The sequence below is a fragment of the Heloderma suspectum genome, chromosome 2, assembly GCF_057233095.1.
Source record: "Heloderma suspectum isolate Gila_16-S chromosome 2, 16-S_ref, whole genome shotgun sequence".
Lineage (NCBI taxonomy): Eukaryota > Metazoa > Chordata > Lepidosauria > Squamata > Helodermatidae > Heloderma > Heloderma suspectum.
In genome coordinates this window covers 138,762,112-138,776,341 of record NC_139459.1, presented here as the reverse complement: position 1 = coordinate 138,776,341, position 14,230 = coordinate 138,762,112, and the positions used below count along the sequence as shown (strand labels likewise).

Here is a 14,230-nt window from a genome sequence, read left to right as displayed (position 1 = left end):
TTGTTTGAGTTGTAATATTTGTTGATCAAAACTCCTTATATGTAAAAATATAATTGCTGACTGAGGGCAGATGCTTCCAAGCTTAAGGGAGAAGAAAATACAAGTATCCTACATTTCAAACTGAAACGTAAGGTTGTTTTTAAACTGGCATAATGTGCAAAAAATGAAGAACTCCTTCCACTGGACTATCAGACCCTTGAAGTGCGTTTCACAAGACTGTGTAATAGTATGATTTATAGGGTACAGGACTTGCACATAAGCAAAAACAAGCAATAAGTCAGAGCAATTATTTTTAAATGATGCAAGTAACACATAAATCATCTTAGTCACAGTTGCTGCAAATGGTTTATCCCTTTCTTCTGGCTGGAACAAAACTGTTGGACAAGCCAAAGAAAGGCTAGAGCCAGATAAGAGTTTTAAGAGCTGGAGTTGTAGCATCAGAGACATTGCTGTTTGGGGTATTGTCCAATTGTTACTTCTGATCAAAGAGGTTTTGCAGGTTTTAAAAACACTACAAAACCCTGCAAAATCTGATTTCCGGAAGCAGCAGTGAAATGGTATACACACCACTGTTAATTTTGCCTCTACCTATACCATCTAACTGTGAAAATGTAACTGTCTCCATCCTCAGTTAAAGCAAGCTGAATCTTGCATACTTGTGTGTCTGTGTATTTTCCAACATTCTGTCACACTTTAGCAAGACCAAGAAACAAAAGCTAAGATAGGGCTAGTCAGATGAAAAGTCAGGGCTGTGTAGAATGGAGAAGGCTTGATTCTCAACGGCTGGGGTGACCAGGGGCAGAAAGCAGGTTCAGCCCCCACCCCACTGGTATGATTGAGGTCATCTCGATGGCTGTCTTTACACAAGGAATTTATAGTGCACTTGTGACTGGCCACCCATGAAAGTTTGTGGGACCATCACATGATGCTGTCGTCATCCAGGGCCCCTCCTGCGCTATCCCTGGCAAAAAGTGTAGTTTAAAAAACAGTTTAAATGAGGTATTTAAATACAACGGGGTGCACTGCCATTTTTCAGACACCACATGGCACTGTTTTTCATTGAAAGATATATGGGGGGCTCGTGAGAAAGGATGTTTGGCCGATTCTCATTGCACCACAGAGATGGAAGAAAATGCTCTGGGGGGGCTCCAGGATTTTCCTTTATTGTAGAGATGGCTTTATCTTCTTCAATATAAGTGAATGGCTGCCATTCACTCCTACAGGGAAAAGTGAAGCATGATTCTTGGGCTAATTTGGAGTATACAATCTCTCTACCCTAGCCTTCACCAACAAAAATCTCACTGGAGGATAGAAATGTGTTTTTTTTCTGGTGCTCAGAATCCTCCCACATCACCACCAAGAACCTATTAATATATACGTACTCCCTCAACAAACAGCTTGCACCTCATAAGGGCAGGAATATTTTGGTAGTGCATAATAATACTCTATCATTTTAAGGTTTAGTGCTTATCATGTGCTGCTACCCAAGAATTAAGGAGTTGTGAATACAGCTCACAATATCATACTGCCTTTATACAAGTCTACGGTGCAACCACACTTAGGGCATCTCTACACCAGCCTTAAATTGGGCTTTCTGCTTCCACTTTAAATGCAGGATCACAACAACTCCCCTTTTCACCCACTTCCTTTCCCCCCTCCCCTTTCCCCCTCCTTCTCCCCGTATCTGAGTCTTCCATTATCTTTCATTGATCTCGTGCCTCTTCTTGCAGCTTTCCCTCTTTTCAAGGAGGGAACTCAAGTGGAACACAACAGGGTAATTTGATAGCTCATTGTCTGAGATTTATTTAAAAACAGAACAAAGGGCATTTAGTGCAGGAGACTCCTTGAAGGTTCACAGCATCATGCAAACTTCCATGAAGGAGCAACCTCAATCGCAGGATAAAAGCTCCATGTGAAGAAAGTCTTAGTATTCTACTGTGTACAGTTCTAGTCAGCACACCTAAAAGAAGATATTGTAGAGCTGGAGAGTGCAGAAAAGGGCAACTAAAATGATCAAGGGGCTGGAGCATCTGCCCTATGATGGAAGGTTACAACAGCCGGGATTGTTTAGCTTGGAAAAAAAGAGGGTAAGGGGAGACATGACAGAGGTCTACAAAATTATGCATGGTGTGAAGAATGTGGTTAGGGAGACATTTTTTCCCTTTCTCAAAATACTAGAACCCAGCATCACCCCACGAAGCTGATTGGTGGGAGATTCAGGACAGATAAAAGGAAGTACTTCTTCACACAGTGCATAGTTAAAGTATGGAATTCGCTACCACAGGATGTAGTGATGGCCACCAATTTGGATGGCTTTAAAAGGGGATTAGACAAATTCCTGAAGGAAAAGGCTATCAATGGCTACTAGCCGTGATGGCTATGTGGTACCTCCAGTACCAGAGGCAGTGAGCCTATGTACACCAGTTGCTGGGGAACATGGGTGGGAGGGTGCCGTTGCGCTCATGCCCTGCTTGTGGGTTCCTGGTCGACAGCTCGTTGTCCACTATGTGAACGGAATACTGGACTAGATGGACCTGTGGTCTGATCCAACATGGCTCTTTTTAAGTTCTTATGTTCTTATGATGGCACCGAAAAGTGTGGGTTCAAAGGAGTTGTTTAGTATGTTGGGGCTCTGCCTTGTATTCAATCTTTTGGGCATTTTACTTGTCCTTTGTGACTACCCATGCCTCCCATGACATCCATTTTGTAGTGGTTCGTATGACAGTTGCTCGAATTGCCAATGTACCCACCAGCCCCAAAAGGTTGCCTACCCCGACCTAGAAAGTCTGTCCACTGTTATCCTAAAGAGTCGTTTGGCACTTACCTTTAACTATGGCCAAAGGTGGCCACTGACCAGGTACACTGGGAGGTGGGGAAGACTTAGCCTTTTGCCCAGAGCAGCAAAACGTTTTCCCCACCGATCCACCAGTCTGTCTCCCACAGATCAGTTGACACAACCCTGTTCACTATGTGCTCATAAGCAGACAGCAGAAGTGCTTCGGCCATGAACTCACTACGTAGTTTTAGGCAAGCTACTACCTCTCAGTCTCTCTTCATACCTGGCGTTTTATCCCACTACAAACTGGTCCTTTTGATTCCAGATCCTTTCCAGGGCTTAGACTGGCCCTGTATACAGGCATCTCTCATAGCGCTGGGAAGTGCTGCACGGAAAAATCAGGACAGAAGGGAACTGCTGCCCCCCCCGGCTGATCATTGTTTCCTGTAACATGACTGATTCTCCGCCCGTCCCTCCTGCCTTCCTTCCTGCATCCCCTCCTTCCTCATCTGTCATCAGCGGTGGCTGCTCTCCCCCTTATTCTGCCTTCCCATCAACTGGCTGGCTTCCTGCCCCCCCAAGCACTGTTGTTGCTTCCCCCCCCCCTTATTCTGGCTACCAAACATCCCTGTAAGGTGGGCTATGAGAAGAGATAGTAGCTGTCTCCCCCGCCCCCCGTGCTGGTGTTGCAGTGTTGTTGTTCTACCCCCATATTCTATCTTACCAACAATCCTGTAAGGTGGGCTAGGAGAGGAGATAGTGGCTGCCCCTCCCCCCCCAGTGTGGCTGCTTCGCAGCTGCTCTTGAATGTTGCTCTCGCCCAGATTTCCAACAGGTCGAGAGTCTCCTGGGATCGCCAGGAGATGCCCCTGCCATTGTGGTTGTTTGGAGGAGGCAGCGCAGCAGCAGCCATCGCCACCGTCTCGCCACTGGGAAGCTGGTGGGGGGTGTGGGAAGCACAGATACAGTGCACCTCTGAAGTAAACAGTGATGCACGTGCAGCGCCCATAATGGAATGGGAGAGAGGCAGAAGCGGTCACTGGAAGCGTGGTCCATGACCTGCCCCCCCACCAATCCATTGTCATGACAATGTTATTCAACACCACCCAGCAGCACCCCCTAGCACACCCCCACGCAGAGAGGGGCAAAGCGCTAAAGGGGAAATACACAGGAAAGAAATGGCGATTTTAATCGCAAGAACAGAAAATGCCGGCTTTCCCCCGTTTTCAGATAACACGGGAAGAGGGAGGGGAAGTTGTGAGATAGCAGCAGGAGAGCAGCAGCGTAATCTAAAGCTCCCATGAAAACCAGTGATTAAAGAAGAACGATCCTGCTAAAAAACAATGGTGTGAAGAGCACCTCAGTCTCAGTCCCTCATCTGCAATATAAGGATAATAATACTATCTACCTTATTATCCTTATATTAAAGGGTTGTTGCAAAGATTTGTGAGGGTTACTGGAATAAGGTATTTAAAATGCCTTGAACATTGAACAGCATCATATAATGAAGCCATCCCCAATCTGGGGCCTTCCAAATGTTTTAGACTTTAACTCCCATCAGCCTCAGCCAACATGGCCAATGGTCAGGAATGCTGGGAGTCCAAGTCCAAAACATCTGGAGGGCACTAGGTTGGGGAAGGCTGATATAAAGGTTAGCAATTAAATAGTATCATGGAAGAAACAGATGGTGTCCCCCACTTCACCCTGGTCTAGCTTGTATCATTTACGCAAAATATATTAATTATGGGTAAAAGAAAAATGTGCAAAATAGCTGCCATTTCTTGTTTTAAAGGTTACCTCTTAGTTCAACATAAATGGCCCACCTTTATATGAGGATTATAAATGAAATTATGCAGTGAAGGGTGCAATCCTATCAGGATAGGCAACCGCCTCCGAACTCAGAGACGACCGCCTATCCAACGCCGGGCAAGAGAAGCGGGGAGGGGATCGTCCCCTCCGCGCTTCAGCTGCTCTGCATTCGCAGCTAGACAGCCGATTTCAGATGTCTAGCCACAGGTCTTTAGAGCATGGGGAAAGGTGGCCAGACAACACATAGGATGTGTCATACCAGCACTTCCGCCCTCCCTGCCCCAGCACACCCCCAGGAACACCCCATTTTCGCTGTTCCATGCTCCTCTTCCAAGTGCAGAGTGCGGGGCTGTTCCGCACTGCCTATGAAACAGCACGGGAGGGGTAAAGGTTGGTTCTCAAGGAACTGACCTCGGAGCACGGAACTGATGAATGACCATAGGATTGCGCCCTAAATTATTTAACTATGATTAGCATGGCTGGCTGGGGAATGCTGGGAGTTGGGGGCTCTTTTCTGTCTAAACATGCACAGCACTGCACTCTAAGACAGCTTTCTCTTAGGCCCCATTCCCATTGCTATCTCCCTCTCCCTTACATTTTACACGAGGGGTCAACAACCGGAGGACCATGGGCCAGACCTGGCCAATGGAAGGAATCCATGTGAGCCTTCCACTGTCAACCTAGGGGTAAAAGGCCTCTGCAGCAACACAGCTTCCCAGAGATTGGGGCAGGCTACTTCAGGAGGTGGAAATCAGGGCTCCATTTTCAGTCAGGTAGCAGGTGCAGAAGAGAGAACTGAGGGATTACAGTAGCCTGGTGGATTCCTTTGCTTTGTGGATTTATCCTCTCTTGATTTACCTTTTCCTCAAGGATACTTCTTCTGGCTCAGTGGTAGAGCACATGCATTACATACAGAAGGTTGCAGGTCTGATCCCTGTAATCTCCAGGCAGGGCTAGGAAAGACTCCTGCCTGAAACCCTGGAGAGCTGCTGCCAGTTAATGTTGACAGTACTGGGCTAGATGGACCCAGGGTCTGACTCACTATAAGGCAGCCTCTTATGTAACTGTTCCTTTTCTTTGATTGCTCCTATATTTTATGTGCTCCCAAATGCTAATGTTGTGCGTATGAGTTTTTATTTATTTTTTCATCTACAAATATTTTAACTTTGTTCATTTATATTTACTAATTATAACATTATTCCAAAGTTCATGTTGTGCTGTGTCTGTTTAAGTGGGAGTATCAAATCTGGCCCATTACTGATGTGTTGCTCAGTTTCACATCAAGTGGATTACAACTACACCACTGAGCTGACACACAGCAATCCACCGGATAAATCTTTTTCCCACCACTTAGCTAGGTGCCAGGGAAAAAGCTTCACCTGCTTCATTCCTGTGCATTGGATTGATGGTAGGGTTGCCAACTTTTTTTTTTTAGGGGCTCCTGAGCCTTTTAACTGCAACCTGATCTGCTGCTGCAAAAAAGTTGGCCTGCTGGTTTCTGCAAATAACGCTGCTGCTAAAGAAATAGGAGCAAGCCAGGCTGCTTTCTCCTCGTTACTTGGCAAACCTAGTTGTTTTAAATACCCAAGAGTATTTAAATAAAGCTGGCAATATCCCCTCTTGCAACATGGCAACCCACCCACAAGCCATGCTTTATGATTCACTTTCTTAGATTGTCAGGGATTATATAATGCAGAAAAGGCAAGGAGGAGAAACAGCCTCTGATTTGGCGGAAAGAGCATTGGGTTCTCTCTCTCTGGGTCAAGAATAATATAGGATGAATGCCAATGATTAATGCGTTCACATGATAACTTCCTTGTTCTCTGCTGTAACTAGAGCTGGTTGTAGCAACATATACCTAGTTCGCATATAACAACCCAGAATATGGATTATTGCCTTACCCAGAGTTTACTCATGATTTGTCTGCCAGATGATCATGCAAAATGCAGATTGTTTTTTTTAATTCCTGGGTTGTTTGATTCCCTCCTCCTTCACCTGCTCCCTCCATGTATCAGAAATGCCTTTGCAATGCTGCGGTACTAGCATGTAGAGCAGCTGGATTTCTTGACCGCTCTTTCCCGCCGCCTCTGTAGTCTAGTGAAACAGCCCATGGTTCTGGACTTGCACGTAATGACAACCCACAGTTAAAACAACCCAGAATTCACAACCCAACAGTAAACCATGACTTCTTTTCCTGGGCTGTTTGTGGTTAACAAGCCATGGTTAGCCCCTAGGTTAAGGTTCACACCTAACAACAACCGAGGATTCAACAAGCCATACTCAACCCATACTCTAGGTTGTTGTTAAGTGTGAATCAGGTCACTGAGCAGCACCAGTGTAGCACCATGAGACCCAAGAGGGGTGGCCCTGGATCCCTTACAACGGCACACAGGACACTAGGTGCCTCCCCAGCTTGCACTATGCACAAACAGACTTTGGGCCTGGTTGTCACCCAGCCTCCAAGTTGCTGGGAATGTATGATTTGAAGTGGTCCAAAGCTTATTGGGGATATCTAGAAGTTCCTCTTTTAGCTAATTTTCAAGGTTTTTGAGTATGTTCCTGTTATGCGTACACAAAATATTATTAACCAATATATTGTCTGGCCTTGGATCACAGAAACATTCTCTTTACATTTACTGAATTAGGAAAAGGAACCCAAAGGGTTGCAAACTTTCCTACCTGCCTTGCTCTTGTGCTTTTTAACAGCAAACTTGACGCCCTAAGCTTTGAAGCACGCAAAGCTTTCCTCCACAACTTCTATCTCCATGCCTGGAAAAACTTCACCTGCTTAATTTCAGAGATGCCGGGGTTGCTCATCGGAGAGGCCCCACAGGAGGAGAGGGAGCCGGGATGATAAAAGACCCAAAGGTGCTCAGTTCTAGGAGCAAAACTTTCAGGTTCGTCCGCCTCCACCAGCGAGCATCCTCCCCACCCACACTGGCATTCCCAGGGCCACAAGGCAGGGACCCAACCGTTTGTGCCAGGGTATGAGTCCAGAGGCGTCCAGCTTACCTGGGGCAAATGATGCGCCTCTGTGTGCCCCCCCCCGCCTCAATCTGTGGTGCCATCTCCCCCACCCACCCCCTTCCCAGCAGCCGGCAGCAGAGGAAAAAGCAGCAGCTATTTTTAGGCGTGCTGCCTCGCCCGGCCGGTCCCTTGTGATGGCAGCCGAATGTTTTGGCCAGATATGGCTTGAGGCGCTGCTGCGGGGGCTCTCGGCCATATGCACGGCGGAGCGGGAGCGGGAGGGGGGTCCCAAGCGGAGGGCCACAACGCTACCTTGCGCGCGTCCCACTTCGCCCGCTTCCCTACCTGCTGCCGCGCCAGGCTGCGGCCCTGCTGGCGGAAGGAAAGGAAGACGCGCGCCGCTCGGTCGCCGCAGGAGACGCGCGCCCCGGAGAAGAGCTCGAAAGTTACGCAGAAACGGGAAGCGCGGGGGGCGCCCGCCCCCTCCCACCGCTGCTGTCACTCACGCGGCCTGAGAGGGCGGCGGACGGGAAGGCCGCCCCTCCGCCGCCGCGGCAGCGACGCGCTCCCGCCCTTCCCTCGCCGGAGAAGCCGAGGGGAAGCGCGGGGGCGGCCAAGCGAAGCTAGCTTGCTCGGAGTGTACTGGCCACGCAGTCACGCGGGAGTAAGCAGGACTGGGCTGTAACCAGGCTAGTTACCGAAACGCGATCCTGTGTTCACTTCACAGGCCCTGCTCTCGTCCTGTAAGTGTGCAGAGGAGCGTAACCCTCCCAAATGTAGACTTCAATTCCTGTGCCTGTTTGCTCAACCCACAGTCCTGAGCGGTCGATGGAGCGTGGGAATAGGATTGCAACCGTAGGCTGGTTGTATCCAATGTTAATCCTACTCAGAGTAGACCCATTAAAATGAATACGATTTAAGTGAGTCCCGTTCATTTTAATGGGTCTATTATTTAGTAGTAGTAGTAGTATTTAATAGATTTATATACTGCTGGACATATTTAAAAAAACATATTTAAGCAGAATATAAAGGTAATATCTCTAAGTCTCCTCTGCTTAACTTTGGATACAATCCTTTGTTGTGGAAATGGGAGGAGAGCACCTGCTGCCCGGAAAAAGTTAAAAATTAATAAGTTATTTAGGGTGCAATCCTATGTATGTTTAGATAGAAAAAAAGCCCTACAACTGCCAGCATTCCCAAGGAATGGACATTTATAACAGCAAGAGTATCCAGAAACTTTAAAAGCATTCCAGGATTATTGTGAACCTAGAAAAAAAAAATCAGTGTTTGAAAGGTACCAATTCTGGCAGCACAAATTTGTCAAGGCACCAGGAATAGTTCAATAACTTTGTTACTTGTTGCTATAAATGAATCATTGCTATACAGTAGTTAAGAACTATTGTCTCCTATGGAGAAACCACCACTGATACAGGGTATAAGCAAGGACAAAAACATGCTTTGTGTTCAGTTGTATTATTTTTCAGTTATGTATAAGCCAGAGCCAAAGACACTGAACCTATTTAAGGCATTGAGGCATTAATAAAAACACATCTAGCAAGCGCCCCCCAAAGTGCCAAGTGCTGGAAATAGTAACCACAGTTCTTACAACCTGGAGCAGCAGATCTTGCTCATTCTGGTGTACTTCTTAAGGATCCAACAGAGGGAAGGGGGGGTGATATTTAGTCTCTTCCCCTATGCTGCTGGCTCAATCGACATCCCGCCTGTGACCATTTCAGGCTAGACAACCCTAATGGAATGGTGAGGTGAGGTGGGCCCTTGACATGATGGCTTCTGAGCACTCTCTCGGGTGTTGTGGAGCCCAAGTGGCTCCATGGTTTTCCACAGAGCTTGGGCTGAGGAGACACACCGGATGAAGGCTAGAGCGCCTTTGGCACAGAACTCACCGCGAGGATGACCGAACACGAGCGAGAGCACACAGCTGTGCCTCCCGTGCGGCAGCGAAATCGGCATAGTGTGCAGCCACCAACTGAGTGCCACTGAGGGAGGCGCAGGCTGCCTAAATGTGTGTGAGCAGGGGGTGGGAGCAGGCAGCATGAATATCTGCCTAGGGGATGTTGTCTTTCTGCAGCCTTACTGGGAGAATGTCCCCCAAACGCCCTAACCGTTGAAAGGAGTGGTTCTTTCTATGAGGGGAAGAAAAGATTATGGAAACCATGCCCCCCCCATTTTGGCCGATCCCTAATACTTAAATCTTTGCGCCAGTTACTGTATGAACCCGGGGCCTGGTCAGGGTCTGGACTGATTCATGGACTACGCAGAAATGTCTGACAAAGAGACTTTCACCTTGAGCCTACTGGGTCATCAGTTGGCCTGGGCGGTACCCTTCGGAAAACATAATCATGACTTTGTTGGCTGCAGCTCCAAAGGCAAAGCCCAGTGACCACCGGTTGTTGAATGGCCCCACCAGATCCAAAGGTCTGTGAACAAAACGACATTCAGACTCTCTACAGGTTCCAATGGCAAGAGATGGGGATTTGGACTAAATGTTAGGATGAAAGTCCCAAGGGTATGATGGGAACAGACCGCCTGAGATGGTGGTGGACTCTCCTTTGCCAGAGATTTTTCAGCAGAGGCTGGATGGCCAACCATCAGGGCTGCCGTAGGGCTCTGCTGGGAAGTATCAGCACCCTGTTAGCAGATGTATGCCCAATTCAAGATGGTTAAAATGACTGACTTAAGAAAGGTGAACCTAGAATTAATAGCCCAGCTGTGAATTCAAGAAGATAAAACCCATAAATGAGAGTAAGGACTAAGGTTAGGTCTGTTCTTCTAGGTAATAAGCCAGGGGTATTGGAAACTGACAGTCTGTCTTGTGAGTCACACATGCATGTTCATCTGCTTGCATTTTTGGAGAAGGAACCTAGGCCAGTATTTTAGACTAATGCATAAACTGTGTAAACTAACGTAGCTCATGATGGTGTGTAGTTAAGTAGAATATGGATAGGGAGACATTTCTCTCTCTCATAAATTAGACAAATGCTTGGAGAAGGCTACTAGTCCTGGTGACTCTATGCTACCTCCAGGATCAGAAGCAGTATGCCTGTATGCACCAGTTGCTGGGGAACATGGGTGGGAGGGTGTTGATGCACTCATGTCCTGCTTGTGGCTTTTCCATGGGCAGCTGGTTGGTCACCATATAAACAGAATGCTGGACTGGATGGACCCTTGGTCTGATCCAGCATTGCCCTCCTTATGTTCTTAAGTAGTCACTGAATGAAAGGAAAATAAGAAAGTAGTACTCTGTTCAACACCCAACCAAGTTCCAGGACATGGTATGAGGGCACATGATGCAGTCACCTTGCTGAAGCTAAGCAAGTGTAGGTCTGGCCAGTGCCTGGATGGGTGACTGTCTGGGTCCCCTACATTCCTTGGGGGAAGAAAGGTGAGGTATAAATTTCTTAAATAAATGTTATGTGCTACTGTCATGCCACTCAGCATACAGTAAGATGCAAGTGTGACAGGGCAGAACCAGCCGAGCTTGCAGGTTCTGTGGCAAAAGAATGTATGCAGCACTGGAAAGCTGGCAGCCTTAGCTCTTTGTGGCCAGTGATGGCTTCATCTGCATAACAGCAGCAAGAGCAACAGGTAGCAGACGCCTGCAGTTAAAAAATGGCAAGTGGGTCCCATAATGCAGGTTGGATTTGTGTCTTCGCTTGTTTAAGGTATTCATGCCCTGCACCTTTAGCATCGCTGCTTCTTAGGCAGCTAAAAGTAGGTTAAAATAAAGTCCCAGGTTTACAAAGAGATTCTTTATTTAAACTCCAGCGTCCTAAGCTTCTCAGAACCATGTGGCTGGCTGCAAGGAAGCCAGTTTGTATGGTCTTATTAGCCATGACAGCTACACTGGATTCTCCATGTTTAGATGTATGGTGGCCATTTGTCCTACTTTATGGAGGACAGTCCACCTCCCCCAGTGGTGTCCTCCTAATGTTTTGGACTCCAATTCCCATCACCCCTGATGGGCAATGCTGGCTAGAGCTGATGAGCATTTTAGTCTTAAACATCTGGAGGGCACCATATTGGGGAAAGCTGCAAATCAGAAGATAGTCCACTACCTGAAGGAGTTCTCTCTCTGAAGGGGCTGCCCAGTCCAAGTCCCTCAGAAGGAGGAGCTGGGCCTTGAAGCTGCTCATCCATGGTTAGCACCTGGACAGCAGACTGAGAAGGCACACAGGTCACCCGGTCACAGGGTCTTCCCCACTAGAGTTGCATTTCTACTTAAATTATGATTATTTCTGAATTTGCACCTATATATAAAAATCAGCATGAGCAATTTTTATGCAAACCTGTGCCCTCTTTTTTTGCAATACATAAGTGGCCACCCTATTTAGAAGCTTCACAGAAGCATCTGGCTGACCACTGCTGGAAACACAACACTGGGCCTGATTCAGCAAGGCAGCTAGTCTTAATATGCTTCTGACCTAGGACCAGTGTTTGTGTCACAGATCAAGGAAGCTGCCATGGCAGATCTCTGAGCTACTTTGGGCACATTTCCCATGGCGATGCCTCACTCAGGCACTGGGATTGTACCTGCATGCATAAGATCTGCCCCAACATATAATGTGAGAATGAGCTTTTTGCTAGGATCTGCCTCAGTTAAACCCATTGTCCTGCCAAGAGCCCACACTTCTATTTCCCCAGCCTAAAGCCTGGTGCTATAACCAAACAAAGGTGCCACAAAGTGGCTGTCTAGATTACATCACAACCCCACACCTCCTGTTGAGAAGGCAACATTTTTCATCTATGGGGCTTCTCCTGGCTCTTTTTTTCCGTTATGATAACAGCACTACAATTATGGCAACCTACAAGAAGGGGAGTGTGACTTTACACGTCCATATTTATATAGAGAGAGAATGTATTCCTGTTATAAATCTCTGTTTATGCTGAGTATCTCTAGGGCAAGAGTGGGATGAGTGACAGGAAGAGTGGTGGATTTGAATGTGTGTGATGACTGGCTGAGTGAGTGAAGTGGGGAGGGAAGTGTATGTGCTATAAAATCTGGGTGCTGTGCTTGTGTGAGTGAGACATGGATATGGTTTGAGATAGGGATCAGAGTTAGGGAACTGATGTGTTAAGATTTTAGAACTGAGAGAGAGACAGTTCTGTGGTGATTGTGAAGTGTTTGATTTCAGAGTGTGGTCTGGTGTATGGTGTATGAGAGAATATACATTAATAGAACCATTAAGAGTTGCTTATTTACTGTTCAGCAACTTATTTCCTGTAATTAATAACGTTTATTTGTTTAACCAAACCCTACGCCTTCTGCTCTTGTCTACATAAGAGGAAGGTAATAAAGGAAACAGTAAATGTGTTATTATAAACAAGTGTGTCCTCGCAGATAGAGAATCATAGAATCATAGAATAGTAGGGTTGGAAGGGGCCTACAAGGCCATCGAGTCCAATCCCCTGCCCAATGCAGGAATCCAAGTCAGAGCATCCCTGACAGATAGCTGTCCAGCCTCGTCTTGAACGCCTCCAGTGTGGGAGAGCCCACCACCTCCCTAGGTAATTGGTTCCATTGTAGTATTGCTCTAACAGTCAGGAAGTTTCTCCTAATGTTCAGCCGGAATCTGGCTTCCTGTAACTTGAGCCCATTATTCCATGTCCTGCACTCTGGGGTGACCAAGAAGAGATCCTGGCCTTCCTCTCTGTGACAACCTTTCAAGTACTTGAAGAGCGCTATCATATCTCCCCTCAGTCTTCTCTTCTCAAGGCTAAACATGCCCAGTTCTTTCAGTCTCTCTCCATAGGGCTTTGTTTCCATTCCCCTGATCATCTTTGTTGCCCTCCTCTGAACCCTCTCCAGTTTGTCTGCATCCTTCTTAAAGTGTGGTGCCCAGAACTGGACACAGTACTCCAGATGAGGCCTAACCAGTGCTGAGTAGAGGGGAACTAGTACTTCCCGGGATTTGGAAGCGATGCTTCTATGAATGCAGCCCAAAAGAGCATTTGCCTTTTTTGCAGCCACATCACATTGTTGGCTCATATTCAGCTTGTGATCGACAACAATTCCAAGATCCTTCTTGCTTGTAGTGTGGTTGAGCCACGTATCCCCCATCTTGTAACTGTGCATTTGGTTTCTTTTTCCTAGGTGCAGAACTTGGCATTTATCCCTATTAAATGTCATTCTGTTGTTTTCTGCCCAGCACTCCAGTCTATCCAGATCACTTTGAATTTTGTTTCTATCTTCCAAAGTATTAGCTATCCCTCCCAATTTTGTGTCATCTGCAAATCTGATCAGCATTCCCTGCACCTCCTCCTCCAAGTCGTTCATAAAAATGTTGAAGAGCACTGGGTCCAGGACTGAGCCCTGCGGTACCCCACTCGTTACCTCTCCCCAGTTTGAGAAGGTCCCATTGAGAAGCACTCTTTGTGTCCGATTCTGTAGCCAACTGTGGATCCACCGGATCGTTGTTTCATCTAGCCCACTTTGAGCTAGTTAGCTCATCAGGATATCATGGGGCACTTTGTTGAAAGCTTTGCTGAAGTCGAGGTATATGATGTCTACAGCATTCTCACAGTCTACAAGGGAGGTTACTTGATCAAAAAATGAGATCAGATTTGTCTGGCAGGACTTGTTTTTGACAAATCCATGTTGGCTTCGAGTAATCACGGCATTGTTGTCAAAGTGCTTCCAGATGGATTGCTTTATGATCT

General features: G+C 47.0%; 1 protein-coding gene across 18 annotated transcripts in view; it reads right to left on the bottom strand.

The window, feature by feature from the left end:
• Positions 1 to 8,371, bottom strand: part of TMOD1 (tropomodulin 1) — a 55,524-nt gene extending 47,153 nt beyond the window's left edge. For 9 of the 18 annotated variants that reach the window (XM_084834981.1, XM_084834977.1, XM_084834986.1 and 6 more), the window contains exon 1: positions 7,898 to 8,145. The gene's annotated coding sequence lies outside the window, so the exon portion shown is untranslated. Of the gene's footprint in view, positions 1 to 7,264; positions 7,319 to 7,864; positions 8,146 to 8,250 lie in introns of those variants that run through there. The other 9 variants (XM_084834980.1, XM_084834987.1, XM_084834995.1 and 6 more) reach the window with 6 other exon arrangements.
• Positions 8,372 to 14,230: the final 5,859 nt, after the last annotated feature.